General features: G+C 40.2%; 1 long non-coding RNA gene across 1 annotated transcript in view; it reads left to right on the plus strand.

Annotated features, from left to right (window-relative positions):
- The window catches only part of LOC117077924, a 118,274-nt gene extending 92,653 nt beyond the window's left edge, over positions 1-25,621 (plus strand). Inside the window, exons 2-3 of the long non-coding RNA XR_004434870.1 lie at positions 19,731-19,858; positions 24,922-25,621. This is a non-coding gene — a long non-coding RNA (uncharacterized LOC117077924). The remainder of the gene's footprint in view (positions 1-19,730; positions 19,859-24,921) is intronic.
- Positions 25,622-26,054: the final 433 nt, after the last annotated feature.

The raw sequence follows: 26,054 nt of genomic DNA on the forward strand, positions 1-26,054 counted from the left end.
GTCCGTTCTCAGATCTCAACCTCCGCGTTAGGAGATCCACGGCTCTCCCCAAAGCTGTCAGACAGAGTCGTTCGCGTCTGCGCCGGCCCCCCGCTCTTCCCCTAATGGACTGCAGCTGTGCGCTGTCCCAGAGGTAGAGAGTCTACAGAGACAGGCAGGCTTCCTTGAGCTGCTGTGAGCTCCACCCAGTTCGAGCTTCCCAGCGGCTTTGTTTACCTACTTAAGCCTCAGCAATGGCGGGCGCCCCTCCCCCAGCCTCGCTGCTGCCTTGCGGATAGATTGCCGCAGACGGCTGTGTTAGCAGTGAGGGAGGCTCCGTGGGCGTGGGACCCTCCCGGCCAGGTGTGGATATATTCTCCTGGTGTGCCTGTTTCCTTAAAGCGCAGTATTGGGGTGGGAGTTACCCGATTTTCCAGGTGTTGTGTGTCTCAGTTCCCCTGGCTAGGAAAAGGGATTCCTTCCCCCTTGCGCTTCCAGGTGAGGCGATGCCTCGCCCTGCTTCAGCTCACGCTGGTCAGGCTGCAGCAGCTGACCAGCACCGATTGTCGGCACTCCCTAGAGAGATGACCCCAGTACCTCAGTTGAAAATGCAGAAATCACCGGTCTTCTGTGTCGCTCGCGCTGGGAGTTGAAGACTGGAGCTGTTCCTATTCGGCCATCTTGCTCCGCCCCCCTCTCACATTCTTAAAGAAAAGAATTTAAACCAGAATTCCATATCCGCCAACAAGTTTCATAAGTGAAGGAGAAATAAAATCCTTTACAGACAAGCAAATGCTTAGAGATTTTGTCACCACCAAGCCTGCCCTAGAAGAGCTCCTGAAGGAGCTCCTGAAGGAAGCACTAAACATGGAAGGAACGACTGGTACCAGCTACTGCAAAAACATGCCAATATATAAAGACCATTGATGCTAGGAAGAGAAGAAACGGATCAATGATGAGCAAATAACCAGCTAACTCATAATGACAGGATCAAATTCACACATTAAGTATTAGCCTTAAATGTAAATGCGCTAAATGCTCCAATTAAAAGACACAGGCTGGCAAATTGGATAAAGGGTCAAGACCCATCGGTGTGCTGTATTCAGGAGACCCATCTCACATGCAGAGACCCACATAGGCTCAAAATAAAGGGATGGAGGAAGATCTACCAAGCAAATGGAAAACAAAAAAAGACAGGGGTTGCAATCCTAGCCTCTAATAAAATAGACTCTAAACCAACCAAGATCAAAAGAGACAAGACCATTACATAATAGTAAAGGAATCAATACAACAAGAAGAGCTAACTATCCTAAACATATATGCACCCAATACAGGAGCACCCAGAGTCATAAAGCAAGTCCTTAGAGACTTACAAGGAGTCTTAGACTCCCACACAATAATAATGGGAGACGTTAACACTCCACTGTCAACATTAGACAGATCAATGAGACAGAAAGTTAACAAGGATATCTCAGGAATTGAACTCAACTCTGCACCAAGCAGACCTAATAGACATCTACAGAACTCTGCACTCCAAATCAACAGAATATACATTCACCTCAGCAGCACTGCATCACACTTTTTCCAAAATTGACCACATAGTTGGAAGTAAAGCACTCCTTACCAAATGTAAAAGAATAGAAATTATAACAAACTGTCTCTCAGACCACAATGCAATCAAACTAGAACTCAGGTTTAAGAAACCATTCAAAACCGTTCAACTACATGGAAACTGAACAACCTGCTCCTGATTGACTACTGAGTACATAACAAAATTAAGGCAGAAATAAAGATGTTCTTTAAAACCAATGAGAACAAAGACAGAACATATCAGAATCTCTGGGACACATTTAAAGCAGTGTGCAGAGGGAAATTTACAGCACTAAATGCCCACAAGAGAAAGCACGAAAGATCTAAAATTGACACCCTAACATCACAATTAAAAGAACTAGAACAGCAAGAGCAAACACATTTAAAAGCTAGCAGAAGGCAAGAAATAACTAAGATCAGAGCAGAACTGAAGGAGATAGAGACACAAAAATCCCTTAAAAAAATCGATGAATCCAGGAGCTGGTTTTTTGAAAAGATCACCAAAATTGATAGACCACTAGCACGACTAATAAAGAAGAAAAGAGAGAAGAATCAAATAGATGTGATAAAAAATGAAAAAGGGGATATCACAGCCCATCCCACAGAAATAAAAACTACCATCAGAGAATACTATAAACACCTCTATGCAAATAAACTAGAAAATCTAAAAGAAATGGATAAATTCCTGGACGCATACAGCCTCCCAAGACTAAGCCAGGAAGAAGTTGAATCCCTGAATAGACCAATAGCAGGCTCTGAAATTGAGGCAATAATTAATAGCCTACCAACAGAAAAAGTCCAGGACCAGAAGGATTCATAGGCAAATTATACCAGAGGTACAAAGAGGAACTGGTACCATTCCTTCTGAAACTATTCCAATCAATGGAAAAAGAGGGAATCCTCCCTAACTCATTTTATGAGGGCAGCATCATCCTGATACCAAAGCCTGGCAGAGACACACACAAAAAAGAGAATTTTAGACTAATAACCCTGATGACATCGATGCAAAAATCCTCAATAAAATACTGGCAAACCCGATCCAGCAGCACATCAAAAAGCTTATTCACCACGATCAAGTTGGCTTCATCCCTGGGATGCAAGGCTAGTTCAACATACACAAATCAGTAAACATAATCCATCGTATAAACAGAACCAAAGGCAAAAACCACATGATTATCTCAATAGATGCAGAAAAGGCCTTTGACAAAATTCAACAGCCCTTCATGCTAAAAAGTCTCAATAAATTCGGTATTGATGGAATGTATCTCAAAATAATAAGAGCTATTTATGACAAACCCACAGCCAATACCATACTGAATGGGCAAAAACTGGAAACATTCACCTTGAAAACTGGCACAAGACAGGGATGTCCCCTCTCACCACTCCTATTCAACATAGTGTTGGAAGATCTGGCCAGGGCAGTTAGGCAGGGGAAAGAAATAATACCCATTCAATTAGGAAAAGAGGAAGTCAAATTGTCCCTGTTTGCAGATGACATGATTGTATATTTAGAAAAGCCCATCGTCTCCGCTCAAAATCTCCTTAAGCTGATAGGCAACTTAGCAAAGTCTCAGGATACAAAATCAATGTGCAAAATTCACAAGCATTCCTATACACCAATAACAGACAAACAGGGAGCCAAATCATGAGTGAACTCCCATTCAAACAGAATAAAACACCTAGGAATCCAACTTACAAGGGATGTGAAGGACCTCTTCAAGAAGAACTACAAACCACTGCTCAATGGAAGAACATTCCATGCTCATGGATAGGAAGAATCAAAATCGTGAAAATGGCAATACTGCCCAAAGTAATTTATAGATTCAATGCCATCCCCATCAAGCTACCAATGACTTTCTTCACAGAATTGGAAAAAACTATTTTAAAGTTCATATGGAACCAAAAAAGAGCCCACATTGTGAAGACAATCCTAAGCCAAAAGAGCAAAGCTGGAGGCATCATGCTTCCTGACTTCAAACTGTGCTACAAGTCTACAGTAACCAAAACAGCATGGTACTGATAGCAAAACAGAGATACAGAGCAATGAAACAGAACAGAGCCCTCAGAAATAATACCACACATCTACAACCATCTGATCTGTGACAAACCTGACAAAAACAAGAAATAGGGAAAGGATTTCCTATTTAATAAATGGTGCTGGGACAACTGGCTAGCCATATGTAGAAAACTGAATCTGGATCCCTTCCTTACACCTTATACAAAAATTAATTCAAGATGGCTTAGAGACTTAAATGTTAGACCTAAAACCATAAAAACTCTAGAAGAAAACCTAGGTAATACCATTCAGAACATAGGCATGGGCAAGGACTTCATGTCTAAAACACCAAAAGCAATGGCAACAAAAGCTGAAATTGACAAATGGGATCTAATTAAACTAAAGAGCTTCTGTATGGCAAAAAAAACTACCATCAGACTGAACAGTCAACCTACAGAATGGGAGAAAAGTTTTGTAATCTACTCATCTGACAAAGGGCTAATATCCAGATTCTACAAATAATTCAAAGAAATGTACAAGAATAAAACAACCCCATCAAAATGTAGGTGAAGTATTTGAACAGACACTTCTCAAAAGAAGACATTTATGCAGCCAACAGACACGTGAAAAAATGCTCATCATCACTAGACATCAGAGAAATGCAAATCAAAACCACAATGAGATACCATCTCACACCAGTTAAAATGGCAATCATTAAAAAGTCAGGTATCAACAGGTGCTGCAGAGGATGTGGAGAAATAGGAACACTTTTACACTGTTGATGGAACCGTAAACTAGTTCAACCATTGTGGAAGACAGCGTGGCGATTCCTCAAGGAGCTAGAACTAGAAATAGCATTTGACCCAGCCATCCCATTACTGGGCATATACCCAAAGGATTATAAATCATGCTGCTATAGAGACACATGCACATATATGTTTATTGCATCACTATTCACAATAGCAAAGACTTGGAACCAGCCCAAATGTCCATCAATGATAGACCGGTTTAAGAAAATGTGGCACATATACGCCATGGAATACTATGCAGCCATAAAAAGGGATGAGTTCATGTCCTTTGTGGGGACATGTATGAAGCTGGAAACCATCATTCTCAGCAAACTATCGCAAGGACAAAAAACCAAACACCGCATGTTCTCACTCATAGGTGGGAATTGAACAATGAGAATACTTGGACACGGGAAGGGGAACATCACACACTGCAGCCTGTCATGGGGTGGGGGGCGGGGGGAGGGATAGCATTAGGAGATATACCTAATGTAAATGACGAGTTAGTGGGTGCAGCACACCAATATGGCACATGTATACATATGTAACAAACCTGCACGTTGTGCACATGTACCCTAGAACTTAAAGTATAATTTTAAAAAATTCTAGAAAGTAAAAATCCATTCCATTAAAAAAATACTATATTAGTAAATGTACATGTTTCCTGAGTTCCACAAGCTGTCCTACCCAATTAAACCTAAGTTGGGAGCTATGGAATTCTGATACATAGCTGGATACTCAGAAGTACAGGTTGAAGAAGGGAGATTCCTGTGAGATAGAGGCCTCAACCTGTGAGGGCTCCATCTCACAAGATTTAGCACACTAGATCTTGTGAGATATGATCTTGTGGTATCTCATAAGATCTGACACTATCTAGCCCAACTAAATACTCTCAGAATTGAATTGAATAATAGAATGCCCAGTTTGTGTCCACTGAAGAATTGCTTGGTGTGTGCGGAAATAATGCTCACCTATTAATAGTAGATGTGCAGTGTTCTGTGCTGTGTTAGGTGAGCATAGAGGGAAAAAAAGTTTTTCTTTTCCTCTAAGTTTCTCTGAAATCCCTTTCAAAACCACAACAGTCTTTTCTTTGCAGAACATGGAAGCTGATCATAAAATTGGAAAAGTGGGGCTCAGTATTGCCAAAACAATCTAGACAGAGCAGAGAAAATTTGGAGAACCACACTTCCTGTTTTCACAAATTACTACAAAGCTATAGTAATTAATACAAAGTGCTACTGTCATAAGGGTAGACCTATATAAGGTAATATAATAGAATTCAGAGTCCAGAAATTAACCCATACATTAATGTTCAATTGATCTTAGAAAGGAGTTGCCAGGACCATTTAAAGGGGAAGGAATAGCCTTTTCAACAAATGGTCCTGGATCAAATGGATATGCACGTAAAAAATAATGGAGTTGCACTCATATTTCAAATGTATAGAAATTAACTAAAAGTAGATCAAAGACTTGAATGTGAGAGATAAAAGTATAAAATTTTTAGATAAAAAGTGAAAATTTTAATGACATTTGATTAGGCACCTTTTTTTCTAAACTATGTTATTTTCAATTATGCAGTAATCATTTTGTCCTACCATTAAATATTATTTTAAAATATTATTTTAATGACAGTATACTAGTCGTTCCTCTTAATATTTAATCATTTCCTATTATTGGGCATTTAGAAATTTTGAAAAATTTCCTATCATAATGTTTTGATGAACAATGATACACATCAAACTGTTTGTATTTCCATTTATAAAAAATTATAAAAGATTCCCAAAAGCGAAATAACTACATTAACTTTTTTTTTAAGGTGGAGGTAGTATAGGACAAAATATTTTTTCTATTTTTTTAATTATATTTTATGTCACTCATAGGTGGGAATTGAATGATGAGAACACTTGGATACAGGAAGGGGAATATCACACACCGGGGCCTGTTGTGGGGTGGGGGGAGGGGGGAGGGATAGCATTAGGAGATATACCTAATGTAAATGATGAGTTAATGGTTGCAACACACCAACATGACACATGGATACATATGTAACAAACCTGCACATTGTGCACATGTACCCTAGGCACCTTTTTAAAGTATGACACAAAGATCAAGCAAGAAATGACAAAATAGATAACTTTGACTTCAAAATTTATTTTGTACATTGAAGGACACTATCATGAAAAGACAATCCGCAGAATTAGAGAAAATATTTTCAAACCATCAATATATCTGATTAGAGTCTAGTGAACATAACATATAATGAACACTTAAAACAACAATAAAAAGAGAAAAACAAAAATAATTTAGTCAATTAAAGAATAACCAAATTATTTGAATAGATGCTTCTCCAAAGAAGACATATATATATGAGACAAATGAACACACAAAATATATTCAACATCATTAATCATATAGGAAATGCAAACCAATAAGATGCTCTTATATCCATTGGGATGGCTAGAAATATTTTAATAAGGAAATAAATGGCATTGGTGATTTGGCAAAATTTGAATCTTCATATATTGAAGGAGGGAATGTAAAATAGTGCAGCTGCTATGGAAAATACTTTCACAGTTTATAAAATAATTCACTGTAGGATGCCAATGTGACCTATCAATTCTAATCCTAACTCTATAACCATAAGAATTGAAACCATATGTTCAAACAAAATCTTGTACACAAAAAATATGTCTATCAATGGTTAAACAAAATGTGATATAGCAAAACAATAATATATTGGGCCATAAAATTAAATTATTACTGATACGTGCTCCAAAATGGATGAATGTTGAAAAGATGCTCCCTGGAACAAAAAGGATGTCAAGAGTAGGCAATTTCATAGAGACAGAAAGTAGATAAATGTTTGCCAACGACTTAGAGATGAAGATTATTGAGAGTATATGTTAATGAACATGAGAGTATGGAAATATTCTCTAATTAGATTGTGGTAATAGTTGCACAGCATTGTGAATATACTGAAAACTGCTGAAGTTCACATTTTAAAATAGTAAAATTTATGTTACATATCAATAATAGAAAATAGAAAAATAATATACTCTAATATATTTCACATTGTACATGCATACCAGTAGGCTGTATGACTGCATTCATTTTATTTTATTTGTATAAACTTATGGGGTACCAGTGTATAATGTTATGGATATGTTGTATACTGGTGAAGTCAGGGCTTTTAGTATATCCATCACCAGGATAATGTACATTTTATCCATTAATTAATGTTTCATCTTCCAAATCCCCATCCTTGAGTGTACACTGTGTATTATTCTACACTCTGAGTCCGTGTTTACATGTCATTTATCTCCTGCTTATAAGTGAGGACATGAGGTATCTGTCTTCCTGTGTCTTACTTCCTAGGCCTCTTGAAGACAGCATAGTCTTAGGTCTTGTTTCTTTATTTACCTTGCCACTCTGTGACTTTTAATTGGGGCATTTAGCATATTTACATTCAAAGTTAGTATTGATGTGTGGATTTGATTCTGTCATCATAATATTAGCTGGTTATTTTGCAGACTTATTTATGTGGTTGCTTATAGTGTCACTGGTGTGTTTTTACATCAGTGTATTTTTTTAGTGACTGGTAACTGTTTTTCTTTTCTACATTTAGTGCTTCCTTCAGGAGCTCTTATAAGGCAGGTCGGCTGATAACAAACTCCCTCTGCATTTGCTTGTCTGAAAAGGATTTTATTTCTCCTTCGCTTATGAAGCATAGTTTGGATGGATATGAAATTCTGGGTTTGGAATTTTTTTAAGAATGTTGAATATTGGTCCTCAATCTCTTCTTGTTTGTAGGGTTTCTGCTGAGAAGTCTGCTGTTAGTCTAATGGACTTCTTTTTGTAGGTGACCTGACCTTTCTCTCTAGCTGCCATTAACATTTTTTTTTTTTATTTTGACCTTGGAGAATTCAATGATTATGTTTCTTGGGGATGATCTTCTTGTAAAGTATCTAACTGGTTCTCTGCATTTCCTGAATTTAAATGGTTGCCTTTCTATCTAGGTTGAGGAAGTTCTTATGGATGATATCCTGAAATATGTTTTCCAAGTGATTCCATTCTCCCTATCTCTTTCATTGCATCGTAGATTTGGTCTCTTTACGTAATCCCATACTTCCCAAAGGTTTTGTTCATTCCTTTTCATTCTATATTTGTATGTTCTTGTTTGTCTGTCTTATTCCAAAAAGATACGCTTCATGCTCTGAGATTCTTTCTTTCCACTTGGTCTATTCTGCCACTGATACTTATGATTGAATTGTGAAGTTCTCATAGTGTGTTTTTCAGCTCTATCAGGACAGCAATGTTATTTCCTATACTGGCTATTTTGTCTGTCAACTTCTGAATTGTTTTATTATGATCTTTAGCTTCCTTGGATTGGGTTTCAGTGTACTCCTGTAGCTCAATGATCTTCATTCCTATTCATATTCTGAATTATATTTTTGCCCTTTCAGCCATCTCAACCTGGTTCAGAATTCTTGCAGGAGAGGTGATGTGGTCATTTGGAGGACAGAAGGTACCCAGGGGCTTTTTGAGTTGTCAGGATTCTTGGGTTGATTCTTTCTCTTCTTTCTGTGCTTATCTTCCTACAATCTTTGCTGTTGCTTTCTTTATTTTATCCTATCTAATTACTTTGAGGGCTTGATTGTGGTATAAGTTGGATGCAGCTGTTGATTAAAGGAGTCAAACTCCATAAAATATTTGAAGAGATTTGTCCTGAGCCCAATATGAGTGACCATGGCCTGTGATACAGCTCTCAGGAGGTCCTGAGAACATGTGTCCAAGGTGGTTGGGGTGCAGCTTGGTTTTATACATTTTAGGGAGGCATGAAACATCAATCAAATACATTTGAGAAATACTTTGGTTTGGTCGAGGAAGACAGGAAAATTCGAAGAAGGGGCTTCCAGGCTATAGGTAAATTTAAACATTTTCTTGTTTACTATTGGTCGAGTTTGTGTAAAGACCTGGGATTAATAGAAAGGAAATGTTCAGGTTAAGATAAAAGATTATGGAGAACAAGGTTTCTGAAGTCTCATAGTGGCTGCCCTTAGAGACAATAGATGACAAATATCCCTATTCAGATCTTTAAAAGGTGCTAGAATCTCAGTTAATATCTTCAGGATTGGGAGGGCCTGGAAGAAAAAGATCTAGCTGTATTATTAGAGAGTTTTTACATATGCAAATTTCCACCATAAAGGATGGCTTTGAAGGGCCATTTCAAAATATGACAAAGAAGCATTTTGGGGTAAAATATTCTGATTTTCTTCTTTGTCACATAAGGTTATGTGAGAGTCAGATTGGAAAGTATGTCACGATATATAGGGTTAAATAAAACCCATCAGATGATAATTTATGTAGGGTATGACTCCTTAGATCCCTTACATAGGAATTTGGACAAGATTAAGAAAAAAACCAGATCTTAGTCCTTACAGCCAACTGGCTTCATTTCTGAAAGATTTTAGGTGGCCAGCGCTTACCTCCCAACTTTTGGACTGCATTCTCTAACTGTGGGGAACTTGTATTGGTTCTCAACTTTGTTCCCTGCCTCCTTGAATTTAGGAATTTACTGCATAATGGGGGCCAACGTGCTCCTAGACTGCTGTTCACTACACTCCAATGGGTAGTGTCAGCCAAAGCTTTTTATAGTATGTTTACAGCCAGATCCTTCCTCATTCACACATGCCAGCAGCAGCAGTAGCAGCAGCTGCAGCAGTGTGGTAAGTTGGTCCCAGGGTGCCTGCCTCCCTGCAAATATTTACCACAGTGGTGAAGGCAACGCAGGGTGGGAGGGAGGTACAGGCAGCCCCTGATGGTGGCCGTGGTCATGCTGGCAATGTTGTTGGCTCAGATGTTAGCTCATGGGGCACGTGGTCATGCTGGAGATGATGCTGGCTCAAGGGTGGGCTTCTGGCAGGCACAAGTCTGGGTGCCTTCTCAGCGCTCCACAATCAGGAGTGGCTGCTCAGGGCAGGGAAGTATCCACTGTTTTCTGTTCAATGTTAGTGCAAGAGTAAGTTACTGGCAGGGGTGGGACTGGCTGGCTCTGTGTCTGCCAAGGCTCTATTTACAATGGTGTTTGGTGAGTGGAGGGGGTCATACTGCACTCCTGCACACTGGCAGGGCAAGGAAAGCTGTGCAGAAGCTTTTTAGTTTAAGTGCCATTTGTCTCTTTCTGATTTTGTTGCCCATCCTATTGATGTCTTAATCATTAATCATTTGCCTAAACTAATATCCAGAAGAGATTTTCCTGGATTCCCTTCTAGTATTTAATAGTTTCATTCATGTCTCATATTTGTCTTTTTTTTTTTTTTTTTTTTTTTTTTTTGAGACAGAGTCTCAGTCTGTTGCCCATGCTGGAGTGCAGCAATTTTGGCTCACTGCAACCTTGACGTCATGGACTTATGTAATCCTCCCACCCCAGCCTCCCAAGTAACTAGGACTACAGGTGTGCACCAACATGCCTGGCTAATGTTTGTATCTTTTTTATAGAAATGGAGTTTTGCCATGTTGCCCAGGCTGGTCTCAAACTCCTGGACTCAAGCAATCTTCTCGCCTCAGCCTCCCAAAGTGCTAGGATTACAGGCATGAACACTGCACCCAGTTATATTTAAATATTTAATCCACCCTGAGTTGATTTTTGTATATAGTGAGAGATTGGACTCCAGTTTCATTCATCTAAATATGACAATCTAATTCTTCCATCACCATTGATTGAAAGGAGTGTCATTCTTCAATGTGTGTTCTTGTCAACTTTGTCAGAGATCAGTTGGCTATAGACATGTGGCTTTATTTCTGGGTCCTCTATTCTGATCCATTAACATATGTGTCTATTTTCATACCAGTTTCATGCTGTTTGGTTACTATAGCCTTGTAGCATAATTTAAAGTCAGGCAATGTGATGCCTCCACCTTTGTTCTTTTCACTTAGGATTGTTTTGGCCATTTACACACTTTTCTGGTTTTGTGTGAATTTCACTATTGTTTTACTAATTCTGTGAAAGATAACATTTATATTTTGATATGATTGGATTTAATCTCTAGATTGTTTGGGTCAGTATGGTCATTTTAACTATATTATTTTTTCCAATTCATGAGCATGAGATGTTTTTCCATTGTATTATCTATAATTTATTTTGTCAGTGTTTTGCAGTTTTTCTTTCACCTTCTTGGTTAAATATATCCTGAGTATTTATTGTAGATATTGTGAATGGAATTTCCTTCTTGAGTTGGTTCTCAGCTAAGATTATTGTTGTATAAATAGGATACTGATTTTTATACCTTTCTTTTGTATCCTAAATCTGTATTGAACTCATATATCAAGTCTAGGAGATTTTTGTTTGAATCTTTAGGATTTTATAGATATATAAGCATAACATCTGCAAATAGCAATAATATTACTTCCTCTTGTCCAACTTAGATGGCTTTGATTTCTTTCTCTGTCCTGAACGCTCTGGCTAGGACTTTTAGTTCTATATTTCATATGAGTGGTGAAAGTTGCATTCTTGACTTATTTAAGTTCTTAGAGGAAAGCTTTCAACTTTTCTCTATTGACTATGATGTTGGTTTTGCATTTCTTGTATATGGTCTTTGTCATTTTGAGTTATGTTCTTTTTATAGTTTATTGAGGATTTTATCATGAAGGGATGCTGAATTTTATGAAAGTTTTCTCTGTGTATATTGTGATGATCATATGATTTTTATTCTCAATTATTTTTATATAATGTATCACATGCATTGATGTTTGTATATTGAACCATCCTTTCATCTATGTTATAAAACCCACTTGATCATTGTGTAGTATCTCTGTGCTGTGCTGTTGGATTTGGTTCACTAGTATTTTGTTGAAGATTTTTGCTTCAGTGTTCATCAGTGTTATTGGTCTGTACTTTTTCTGGTTTCTATTTTCTGTGTCCTTGTTTGGTTTTTATATCAGGATGATACTGGCTTCATAGATTTAAGTAAGGGAACTTCTCTCCTCCTCACATTTTTGGAACAATTTCAGGAGTATTGGTATTAATTCTTCTTTGTAGGTTTGGTAGAATTCAGTTGTGAATCTGTATGGGTATGGATTTTTTTTTGTTTTGAGTTTTTTTTAATTATTATTGTTACTGTTCCAATCTCCTTCTTCATTGTTGGTCTTTTCTGGATTTCTATTATTTCTTTTACAGTTTCTGTGAGGTTTGTTGTGTCCCAAAATGTATCTATTGTCTTTAGGTTGTTAAGTTTGTGAGCATTTGTTGTTCAAAATAGTATCTGATGATCATTTTTATGTGTGTGGTATGAATTGTAGTAGTTAATCTAGCTAGTGGTTTATCAGTTATGTTCATCACTTCTTTTTGTTTTGTTTTGAAGAACCAGTTTTTTGTTTTATTGATTCCTTTGTATTGGTTTGGTTTTTGATGTAGTTTATTTAGTTCTGCCCTGATTTATTTATTTATTTATTTATTTGTTTGTTTGTTTGTTTGTTTATTTTCTTCTGCTAATTTTGGGTTTGTTCTTGGATTGGTGGTTCCTTGAGGTGTGACATTAGGTTGTTATTTTTTGATTGTTCTACTTTGTTGATGTAGGCATTTACTGCTATAAACTTTCTTCATAGCACTGGCTTTGCTATATCCCAGAAGTTCTGGTATATATTTCCATATTTATTCATTTCAAAGATTTTCTTAAATTTCTGTCTTAACTTTATTGACCTAAATATTCAGTAGTGTGTTGTTTAATTCCCATGCATTTGTATATTTTCAGTGTTTCAGTATTTCTGTTTTTTCCATTGTGATCTGAGGAGATACTTGATATGATTACAGTTTTTAAAATGTGTTGAGACTTGTTTTGTGGCCTAACATATGGCCTGTCTTGGAGAAAGTTCCATGTGCAATGAGAAGAATGAATGTATATTCTGCAGTTGTTGGGTAGAATGTTGTATAAATGCCTGTTAGGTCCATTTGGTCTAAAATTCAACATAAATCCAAAGTTTCCTTGTTGATATTTTTTGTCTCATTGATCGGTCTAGTGCGGTAAGTGGGACACTGAAGTCCCCCATTATTAATGAATTGCTGTATATCTTTTCTTTAGGTCTACTAATATTTGTTTATGAATGTGGGAGCTTTGGTGTTGTGTGCATATAAATTTAGAATTGTTATATCCTCTTACTGAATTGATTACTTGGTCATATCTTTTGTAATATGATTGTCTTTTTTTACTGTTTCTGATTTAAAGACTGTTTTATCTGATATAAATATAGTGACTCCTGCTTTCTGTTTCTATTTGCACATAATATTTTTTCACACCTTACTTTCAGTCTAAATGTATCTTTACAGGTAAACTGAGTTTCTTGTAAGCTTGATATGGTTGGATCATGATTTTCTAAATCCATTTTGTGAATCTGTGTCTTTTAAGTGGAGCATTGAATCCATTTATATTTAGGGTTAATAATGACATGTTACATTTAGTTACTGTCATAGTTAAAAAATAAAAATGTATAAAAGTATTATCCAGCTGTTTTATAAATTCTTTATTTTTCTCTATTAGTCTTTGGTGATATTCTATTGAATCACCATTTGATTTATTTCTCTTCATCATTTGTGTGATGGTTTTATAATACCTGTGAGGTATGTTTTTCTGGGTGTTTTCGTGATGGTGAATATTGACTTTTAATTTCCATGCTTAGGATTCCTTTGGACATTTCTCGTAAGTTAGTGCAGTGGTGATGAATTTCTTCAGCATTTGCTTCTCTGGAAATTATTTCTCCTTCTTTGAAGCTTAATCTAACTGGATATAAAATTGTTGATTGCAGCTTTTTCTTAAGCATTTGATAATACTATCCCATTCTGTTCTGACTTTTAAGTTTTCTGCTAGTATGTCTTCACTTAGTCTGATAGGGTTTCCTTGTGGGTCAGTAGACACTTTTCTCTTGATAATTTTACAATTCTTTTTTCACACTTTTTTAGACAGTCTGATGAGCATATGCTATAGTGAATTCCTTTTTATAATGTATTTTCCAAGAGATTGTTGGTCCCCCCGTATGTGTATGTCTACATTTCTTTGCATAATCTGGAAGCTTTCATCAATTATTTCTTTAAATAGGTTTTCTATCATTTAAAAAATTTTTATTCCTTTTTGGGAATACAAACAATTTGAAAGTTTGGTAGCTCTTAGTCCTATGAGTCTTGAAGGCCTTTCTCATTCTGTTTTATTCTTTTTAAAAGTATTTGTCTTCATGGACTATTTCAACACACATGTCTTCAAGTTCTGAGATTCTTTATTTTGCTTGTTCTGATATATTGTTGAAAAATTTGGCATGATTTCTTAAAGATATTTATATTCTTGATAAGTTGATTGTTTATATTCTGAATTGATTTTGTATTTCTTTGTATTGGTTTCAGATATTTTCTTGCATTTCATTGAGCTTTTTAAAAATCAATATTCTGACTTACATATTTGGCATTTTGAGGATTTTTTGTTAGAATCTATTGCTAGAGAATTATTGTGATCCTTGAAAGTGTCATAATACCTTGATTTTTCATGATCCTTGTATCTTTACATTGATCTCTGCATATCTGGAGTATCAGTCTTTTATTATTTTCGAATTTACTTTCATGGAGAAGGCTATTCTTGATGTGACTTTGGTGTATGTTGTGTAAGGCTGTTTGGCTGTGTGCAGTGGCAAAGATCGTATGATTTCCTTGCTTATAAATACCCTTAATACAATCTTTCTCAAATGCCAGGTATACTAAATGGGTGAATGCGCTCATGATTTCCTGAACTGAACAGCTGGGGTGGCATGGCTTATGCAGGTAGCAGTGGTCATAAAAACATTTTGTCATTCCTGAGTGTTGTGCTCTTATGTCAGCTGTTATTGTAATGGGCTGTGCAGGTTCACCTGCATGCCAGTAGTTGGTGCCTGCAGGTTAGAGCCAGCTAAAGTGGTAGCAGAAGTGTTTATGCCCAACCTCTTTATCTGAGAAAATTGCTCAAGTGGCCCAGGTGGTGCATTATACTATGGAATATTCAGGGGCATGAGTCTCATGTTATGCCTTGGGTTGGAGTTGAAACTAAGTGGAACCAGGCATGGGAAGCCTACACTTATTTTCCTCAATGGTGGATTAAAGCACCAGCCCTGTTGGGGGTGGCATGATGATACTCAGGCCTCTGGAAAATGCATGGGTGAGGGGCAACTGCTTCTTCATCAAGGTCTCAGCACAGAGAGGGAGGGGTGGTCCCAGTGCCACATTCTTAGCCAGTGGAAGTGAAATGTGTTTCCCCCTCACACCCCAGACCTGACATCATTCACTCTCCTGTACCAATTGTGGTAGGCAGTTTGGATATTTGGCTAGTCACTGCAATTTGCTTCTACTTTCCAACAAAATCCCTAGTATTAGAAGTCACTGACTTGGTCAATACCATGCCTCCCAGGCAATTCTCCTCCTGCTCTGGTCTTAGAAGAGAAACTCAGTTCTGGTACCAGTAGCTGGAGTCCACACTACACTCCTATCTCTGTTCTGACTGTAGGAGCTCCTCCCCTTTCAGCCCTAGTTGTCCATGCCCCAGTGAAAATCTCGGTAATGCCAAAGACTGCCACTGCTGCAAGCTCCCTTGACCCCACAGAGCTTACTAAGAGCTAAAATCTAGACTGTCATTTTTCTTTAGGTACCCAAGTCTGGAGAAGTACATGGAACACTTTCCAGAACAGTTCCTTCTTTTAGTCTCCCAGCCATTACCCAAGTTAGAGCTAGGGATTCAGAGAGTTAAGGTGCTCTCCTGTGGCCTGAATTTCACCATTCCCCAGTGGAAAAGTGGACTGCAGAGAAGCATTCACTCATGCTCTCCCATACTGGGGATTCGTACCCAGTATTTAGCTGGTCCCAGCCAAGAGAACTTCATGCCCTCCTTCTGTTTCCCAGATTCAGAATTTTTTTTTTCATTTTTCTGCTTAACTGTTGTGTTCCTTGTTGTATAATTTTCAGAGAAGAACCGCTATTTTTGCTCGTCTAAATGGATTAGGCATGTTGGAAAAACCTCTAGTCATTAATCTCGAGGAAAATAAAGTATGTGTATATTTCTTAGACTCATCTTCTATATTGTATTTAAAATAGACTTTTTGAAATGCTGCTTTTAGTGCTTGTCCAATTTTTAATTATTTTTCATTTTTATTTCTTTGTATTGGCAACATTGGGATAAATATTTTCCTTGTTTCTTTTTCATTTAAATGAATTGCAAGCTAGTGTCAAAATTTTACCACACATATTTGTTATTCCAATCCGAGAGGTTTTATTTCACCCTACCATTGATTTATAGATAACATAGACAACTGCTGGGTTGTTAGAAATAAATATTCACTTTGTTGTATCATTTGCTCATTTCATTTCAGAAATTGATCCGTTATTATTTTACTCAAACATTTTATTATAAAATATATAAATGTTCAGAAATATTGAAAGAATTAGGTTTTGAACATCCAAATATTCACAACCAACCTTCTAAGATTAACATTTTACTATAATTGATTATTTATCATATTTATGTATTTAATCACTATTAATTTATTAATACACCTTTTTATCTTTGCAAAATAATATTTAACATTAATAATGAAATATTTCAAACAGGCACAATAGTAAGGGATTAACATAAATTCCTAAATGCATACCATCCAACTATTAAATTCTAACATTTTTATACTTGCTTTAGCTTCTCTTTAACAAATAATTCATTACAAATGAAATTAAAACATTTTTTGTGCTATAATGTGATCCCATTTCCCTCTCCTTCTTATGTTTATCTTTCCATGTATATTATTAAGATCCTAGTACATATTTTAGTATATAAAAATCACATTTATGTTGTTTTGAAGTTTTCAGTATTTACCAAAACAATTTCATTTTGTATATTATCCTGGGGTGTTCCGCCCAATATTTTGTCTGTGAAATTGATGCATGTTGATCGTGTTAGCCTATCACACCATTTTGCAGACCGCCACCATTTTACAACTCCGGTCAGAGTGGAAAATTCCACCGGGGCCTGAGCTGTGAGAAACATCCTGTTGGAAAGGTCCCAGGCCTAAACCCTGACGGCAATAAATTCATCCTGTCAGGTTCCACGTCTAACCCTGACTGCAGTAAATTCCTTCCTTTATCAACAGCCGAACACACCGCCCCCGCCCCATTTTCTCAACCATCCCCAACCTCTCCTGCCCAGGCCTAGAACTGCCCCAACCTGTAAGAAGGACTGGGGCTCCGATGCTGGCTGCAGGCCTTTCTCCCAATAAACCTGTGTTGCCCTTGAGCCGCCTCTGCTCCATTCCTTTCTCCCTGTCGTTCTAACATTTGGTGCCAAAACCTGGGATGGGGTCTGGATCCCACAACGGAGAGGTACTTCCTTGCAACCTGGGAAGGAAGAGGCAGGGGCAGCTCGCATTGGGCTAATCCCCAAATCCTGATTGGCCTCCGGTTCCAAGCCCTGTCCATTTTCATCTTTCTATGGAGGAATCTTTTCTCTTGGCCCCATCCTCCCACCGCTTTCTCCTTCCCCCTCTTTCCTCTCTGTGGCACTGGCAAGAACCACTCCCATTGCATCCAACACCAGCCTCCAATGGTGGGTGAGTTTCCTTTTCCACCCTCTGGATTCCTCTCATATTTCTACCTGTTAGCTAGAAAACCCCAGTGCCAGGTAAGAGGATTCCCCGGTCACCACTGGGTGACTCTGGCCTGCCTTCTCAGGGGATACCCTCAGAATGCTCACGGTCTGACCACTCTGGTTTCTGGGGGAACATGAAGAGCTGCGAGGGGCACCCTGGCTCTTCTCCATCCCTTCTCATGGTTGGAATTGGGATACTCACTCCCCTACTTCACATTTTTCACCGTCCCAGCCACTCACATGGGACAGGGCTCCTGGAAATCCCCTCAAGACACCCCTGTCAGATGTCTCATCTGGAACCTCTGAACACTGGGATTGGCAGACTCCATTAAAACTAATGCCTTATTTTCCTTTGTAATGTGGCCTGGCCCCAGTATAAGCTGGACAATGATGGCTGCTGGCCCAAATAGGACTTTTGACTTTCAAATTCAACATGATTTAGAAAATTTCCTCCAGCACAATGGCAAGTGGTCCGAGATGCCCTATATCCAGGTTTTTGCCAGTTCCCTCTGTCAGCCCTGTTCACCTTACCAGCTGCTGCTCTTAAACAAGAAATCTGCCAAAATGCCTCCCCTTCCAGACAAGACCTCCTCCTTCTCCTCCGATTTTTATCCAGCTGACGAATCGCTACCTGCCCCCCAGCCCCGCTCCCACCACCATCTCCTCCTCCTTCCCCTTCGGCTCCACCACCCACTTATTCCTATCTCTCATCTCTACCCTTTCCCCACCATAACTGATCTCATTCCCAGCCCCCTTCTGCTGCTGAAAACCAGGCACAGGCCCAGAGGCCCTCTAACGTCCTCCTCTTGTGGGAAGTTATGGAGACTGAAGGCATAGTCTGAGTTCATGTTCCCTTCTCCGTAGCTGATGTCTCTCAGATTGAAAAGAAACTTTGCTCCTTTTCCACAGACCCCACATCCTTCCGCAAGGAATTTCTGTATATCACTCAATCTTACAACCTTACCTAGCATGACATTTATGTCATCCTCTCCTCCTCCCTCACCCTGGAGAACAGGGAACATATCTGGATCAGGCCCAAGCGGACACCCTCCACTGACAAGATGCTGCCTATAACCCAATCGCGACCCTAGCTATTCCCAGAGCTGACCCCAGTTGGGATTATCAGGTGGCTTCTGCAGACAGACAGAAACTAGGCCATATGATAACATGCCTCCTAACTGGCATGAATAAAACTGCCCTTAAGGCTATCAAGTATGAAAAGATAAAGAAATCACTCAAGGCCCCTGACAAAAACCCTGCTCTTTTTTTCTTCCACCTTTCACAGACCATGATTAAATATACCACCTTAAGCCCTGACACTGTCAAGGACAGAATCTACCTCCACTTACACTTCATTTCCCAGTCAGTCCCCGACATCCAAAAGAAACTCCGAAGACTGGAGTTTCTCAAACCTCAAAACTCCCAAAGAGGCTTAATCACAGTAGCCTTCAAGGTCTTTAATAGAGAGGAAGAAATAAAACCCCAAAGTTTAAAAGAGACCAGGCTAAATACCAGATGCTGGCAGCTGCCATACAACAGGATTCTCCAATGCATACAAAAATCCTTAACCTCATGACAGTCCCCATCAGGAGCCTGTTTTAAGTGTAGCCAACAGGGTCCCTGGGCAAGAGTCTGCCCCAATCACATACTGCCCTCAAACCTTGCCCCATCTGTGATATCAAAGGACAGTGGAAGTCAGATTGCGCTCAACAAGACTCTTCACCCTGCTTGCTCAAACAGGTCCCGCAACCCAGGTTCCAGTCTGGCAAGCATTCTAGACCTGGCTGCTGAAGACTGACGGGGTCCAGGGTCTGCTGCCCCCACCGCCTTCACCACCTCAGAACCCAGGGTAACGCTGTCAGTCTCTGGTAAGCCCATGCTCTTCCTTTTAGATCTGGGAACTAGTTACTGAGTTTTATCAGAATATTCTTGACCCCTCCTCAGTTCTTCTATCTCTATTGTGAGAGTCAATGGAATCCCCTCTAGGCACAGATTGGTCCCCTATTATGCAACCTATTCAATACCCCCTTCACCCACTCCTTCCTAGTTATCCCTTAGTGTCCTACCCCTATCTTGGGGTGGAACATACTGAGTAAATTCCAGGCCTCCATACAACTAGCCTCCTCCAATTCTACCCCTTTTACTTTACTCTGCTGCCCAGATGCTTCCCTCTTCTCCCCCTCATCTTCGCTATCCACCTGTTACCTTCTGTCAATCCTGAAGTGTGGAACGTTTCTAAACCCACAATAGCCACACATCACATCCCAGTCAAAATAACCTACCAAGACTCCTCCATTTTCCTTCATCAGCCTCAATATCCCCTTTGCCCGCCAGCCTCAGGGGCCTCAATCCTGTTATCTGTAAGCTTTTACAAGCTCAGATTCTCAAACCTGTTAGCTCTCCCCGCAACACCCTTGTTTTGGCTGTCAAAAAAACAGACAGATTTTGCCACTTGGTCCAGGATCTCCATGTCATTTACCAAGTGGAGGTACCAACCTATCCAGTGGTCCACAACCCCTATACTCTACTCTCCCATATGCCCCCATCTACCACACACTTCTCTGTATTGGATCTAAGGGACTTTTTTTTTTCTTTTAACTATTCCCTTGGATCTGGCTTCCCAAAGTCTTTTTGCTTTCACCTAGTCAGACCCAGATACTCACACATCTACCTAACTAACAGTTCGTACTCCCACAGGATTTCTGGGATAGCCCCCTCCTATTTGAGCAGGCTCTCACCGAGGATCTAACTGAGCTTCCCCTTGCTCCTAGCAACCTCCTTCAATACATTGATGACCTCTTTCTATGTAGTCCCTCCTTTGATCTATCCATCAACACATCACCCAACTTCTAAATTTCCTCCATGGCCAGGGATATCAGGTTTTACCTACAAAGGTTCAAGTAGCCCAAACCCAAGTCACTTACCTTGGACTCACCCTAACCCCTAATTCTTGAGCCATGCTATCCCAATGGAAGGAACTAATACAGGATATGCCCCTTCACCACACCAAGAAGGACCCTTCCTTTTAGGGCCTTGTGGGGTACTTCCAGCTATGGATCATTAACTTTGGCCTGTTGACCAAACCACTCTGCATGGCATCATGTGGGTCCATCCTAGAACATTTGGACTCAGCTTGCCCATTAACTCCCACTTGTAAAAACTGAAAGATGTCCTTTTAATGTCCCAGCACTAGGACTGCCCAACCCCACTAAACTCTTTACCCTGTATGTTCATTGTAATCAAGGCCTTGCCCGTGGACTTCTCTGCCAAACCCATGGCAACACTCCACAAGCCATTGCATACTTCTGAAAACAACTGGACTCTGTCATCCAAGGCTGGCCTCCGTGCTTGAAAGTTCTGGGTGCAGCTACATTGCTGTCCTCAGAGGCACAAAAATTCACCCTCTACTAGCACATAACTATTACATCTTCCCATAACTTATGGGACCTCATGAGCCATCGATCTCTTCTTTTCCTCCCGCCATCCAGCTTACAACAACCCTCTAACACCTTCCAGAGATGTAAAATTCTAAATCCAACCACCCTCCTCCCTATAAGTACTTCCAATTCTGAATCCCCCACTCTTGCCTGGACCTCTTAGCCTCCCTCTTCTCCCCTTTCCAGCACATTTCAGAAGCCCCTTTGTGGAAGGAACCCACATGGTTCATGGACAGAAGCTCTTTTAAGGAACCATATCTTGCAGCCGGCTATGCCATCATTGCCGAAAACAAACTGCTAGAATCCATTGCTCTCTCACCCCATATCACCTCACAATAAGCGGAACTACTTGCCCTAACCAGGACCCTCACTCTAGCAAAGGGAAAGAGGGTCAACATTTACACTAATTCCAAATATGCATACCACATCCTACAGTCTCACGCTGTAATCTGCCCGGAAAGGGGATTTTCTAACTACCAAAAGAACCACCATAATAAATGGCAAACTCATACACAAGCTGATGGAGGCAGCTAAACTGCCACTAGAGACTGCCATTATCCATTGCAAGGGACACTAAAAGGCTACAGATGCCATAACCAAGGGAAACTTTTTAGCAGATGCGGCAGCCTGGAAGGCAGCCCTTAGAACACCATTGTTATTGCCCATTTTCCCTAGAATACACCCAAGAAGAAAAAGGTGCCTTGCTGGCTCCAGGGCTGTTCATAAGGAAAGCTGATTTTACTTAGACTACAAACTCATCCTACCCAAGACCCAAAAACTTTCTGTTCTCACCCACATCCATAAACATTCCATGTGGGTTATCTCCCCTTGCCCAATTTCTAAAAACCTGTATACATTCCCTTACGATGGCCGTCAGCTTGGATCACCTCACTAAACGTTGCTCTGCCTGCAGTCAGACTACTCCTCAGGGACCCTTAGACCACCTCCTTTTCCCTCCCTTCAGACCCAAAGGCCAGTTGCCGGGACAGGATTAGCAAATTGACTTCACTCATATGCTACCCCATAAAGAAAGTCTGATATCTCCTCACTATGGTAGATACCTTTTCAGGTGGATAGAAGCCTTTCTTACTACCACTGAAAAGGCCTATACCTTCATCACACACATCATCCCTTGATTCAGCCTCCCCTCTATACAATTGGATGATTGACCAGCATTTATTTCCCAAGTCACTCAACAGGTTTCTAAGGCTTTAAACATCATATGGGTTTTTCACAGTCTCCATCACCCCCAATCCTCAGGTAAATTTGAACAGGCGAATGCCCTCTTAAAACAACAGTTAACGAAACTTTTCCTAGAGATCAAAATGAAAACTAATTATCACTTCTTCTCTGCCCCTCATGTGCCTCAGGGCCCTCCCCCAAAAACCTCTAAATCTAAGTCCTTTTGAACTTACATATGGACATTCTTTCATCCTACAGAACTTTGCTCCATCCCCTCCCTTATAGGACACCTGGCCAGCACTGCACCTCACTCAGCACTTAGTCCAACAGTATGCTGACACTCACCTCCCCAAACCTGAGGATTCTTCCCAACTCACTTTCTTACCCTTACAGCCAGGAGACTGGGTCTGGGTAGCAGACCTCTCCTCCCCTCTCCAACAAAATGGAAGGGTCCCTGTCAGGTTATATTCACCATCCCCACTGCTGCAAAGTTAACATCCTTTCCCTATTGTATACACCATTCCAAATTTAAAAAGGTACCCTACCCACCCCGAGTCTCCTCACCCCAGAAATATTCTTCCTTTCCCACAGGACCAACCTCGCCGTGCCTAACAAGAATTCCAGAGGTCACCCATCCAAAAGGCACTGGCCCATGACACTCTCTACTTCCAATCTTAAATCTTTTACTTCATACCTTGTCTCAGATCTCTCCTGGTACCCTTTCCCCACGCCCTTAGATAATCCATCTCAATTCCTCATGCTAATCGAGGAGCTATGGCTGCAAGGCACCTTCCAGGATTTCACACCTACACAAATCTCCTTTTTCTCCTTTTGCCTTCTCTGCTTATGGGATATTCTGAGTCCCCACCCCCAATCACTGACAGCTGGGCCCCCTTCGTCAGCCTCACACACCACCTGTTAAGTCAGTCACAATCTCCCCTCTCCTCTAAATGTTGGATTTGTCTTTCTACACACACCCAGTGATTCACGGCTCTTCCGGCCGACCTATTTACGTGGACACAGACCAACATGAGCTTACACATTTTTTACTCGGCTATACCATTCTTGGCTGATTCATCCCTGAAGCCAGTTCATAACCTGGAAACTCAACTTAACACCTTTCCTCCAAACTCAGCTCTCTCAGCATGGTTTCAGGTAGGGCTGTTGCCCTCCTTCACCTAATAGTTTCTGGACTAACATCCATACAAACCAACACAACATCATCTAAACCACCAATATGAGGGTACCATTTCTACTCAAACTTCCTTCATATCCCCACCCGCCTTATGTCTCAGCCGAACCTACCCTAATCCAGCCCACGCCACAATGGTGGGACAGGTTCCCCAGTCCCTATGTGGTCTTTTTCTTACCATTGCACTCCCTGTAGACCATCAATTCTACACCCTAATTACAAAATCAGGTCCACCTCGGCCTGGCAGAAGGTGTTATGCTTTTCTGGTTCACCTACCATCCACACATCCCTGCACCTCACCACTGGATCCTCTCTTCTTTCCTACCGTCCAATTCCCGGCTTCCCCCCTGTCAACTCTGCTCTCTCTGTCTCTAGTTTAAAGGTGCCCCTGGAAAAAAAATTTAACAATTCCCTCACCTGCAACTGGTACCTTACAGCCACCACACCAGGGCAGCAATGGCTAGTGGTTGACAAAGACAATTTCTTTCTCTCTCCAAAACCAAACAGCCTTCATCAGCTCCCCAGCCAAGGCTCCCTATCAGGCCCTTACAGGTGCCGCTCTGACTGGCAGTTACTCAATTTGGCAGAACGAAAACACCTTTTCATGGCTACCTACCTTCACCTACAACTTCTGCCTGTCCACCCCATCTCTTCTTTTTGTATGATACAAACTGATATCTTTGCCTACCAGCCAACTGGTCAGGAACTTGCACCCTGGTCTTTCAAGCTCCAACCTTCAACATCCTACCCCCTAACAAAAGTGTTCTAATTTCTTTAGAAGCCTCTATCTCCTTTTCACCCATAAGAAATAAATGGGCTCTACACCTCATCACCCTGCTAACAGGATTAGGCATCACTGCTGCACTTGGCACTGGAATAGCAGGCATAACCACCTCAATCACCTCATACCAAATGCTATTCACAACCCTTTCTAACACCCTAGAAGATATGCACACTTCCATTATCAGTCTCCAACGACAATTAGACTTCCTCGTGGGAGTCATCCTTCAAAACTGGAGAGCCCTGGACCTACTAACCACTGAGAAAGGGGGTACTTGCATATACCTCCAGGAAGAATGCTGTTTCTGTGTTAATGAATCTGGCGTTGTTCATATCGCAGTTCACAGGTTTCGTGACAGGGCTGCAGAGCTTTGACATCGTCGCTTACTCCTGGTGGCAAGGATCATCCCTTCTAAGATGGGTACCCTGGGTTGCCCCCTTCCTAGAACCCCTGATCTTCCTCTTCCTGTTACTAATGATTGGGTCATGCATATTTAACCTTGTATCCCGCTTCATTTCCCAAAGGCTGAATTCTTTTATTCAGGCAAGCATGCAAAAACACATTGATAATATCCTTCACCTTTGCTACGTCTAATACCAGAGCCTACAAGGAAGCCATTCGGAAGCTCCAGAACCCAGGCCCTAATCACGGCGCCCCTATCCAGCAGGAAGCAGCCAGATGATCAACGACGCCCTTTTTCCTCTTTATACTAAAGTAAGAAATAAGAATGTTAGCCCAAGCTGCACTATTTTGCAGACCCCCACCATTTTACAAACTGGTCAGAGTGGAAAATTCCACCAGGGCCTGAGCTGTGAGAAACATCCTGTCAGAGAGGTCCCAGGCCTAACCCCTGACTGCACTAAATTCCTTCATTATCAGCATCCAAACACACCGCCCCCACCCCATTTTCACAACAATCCCAGACCTCTCCTGCCCGGACCTATAACTGGTCCAGCCTGTAAGTGGGAAGGGGGCTCTGGCACTAGCTGGTACCCCCTCTCCGCAGGTCTTTCTCCCAATAAATCTGTGTTGCCATTGAGCTGCTTCTGTTCTTTTCTTTTCTCCCTTTAATTCTAACAGATCAAACTACTTTATTCAATTCTGACTGAGGTATAAATATTCCATTTTATGAAAATAATTATTTAATCCATTTTACTTTAGTTTTTGTCATTTTTTGCTACCACAAACAGTATTCAATAAGCATTTTAGAATATATTTCTTTTTGCACCTGTGCAAAAGTTTTACTTCAATATAAATATCTTAAAGTAAAATTATTTTATTGAAGGACATACATTTGTGTTTTATCCCATGGAACTTGAACAGGAAAAAATGATCTTCAAAATATGGACTCCCAGGAATGTGAGTTTAGTACACCATAGTATAGTAGATCATACTGATTGTTACCAATAAACATAAAGGCAATTGGAAAAATTTAAGATTTTCTACCTAGTACAAGGATGAAATACCAAAGT

The sequence above is a fragment of the Trachypithecus francoisi genome, unplaced genomic scaffold, assembly GCF_009764315.1.
Source record: "Trachypithecus francoisi isolate TF-2019V2 unplaced genomic scaffold, Tfra_2.0 Lachesis_group6, whole genome shotgun sequence".
Classification (NCBI taxonomy): domain Eukaryota; kingdom Metazoa; phylum Chordata; class Mammalia; order Primates; family Cercopithecidae; genus Trachypithecus; species Trachypithecus francoisi.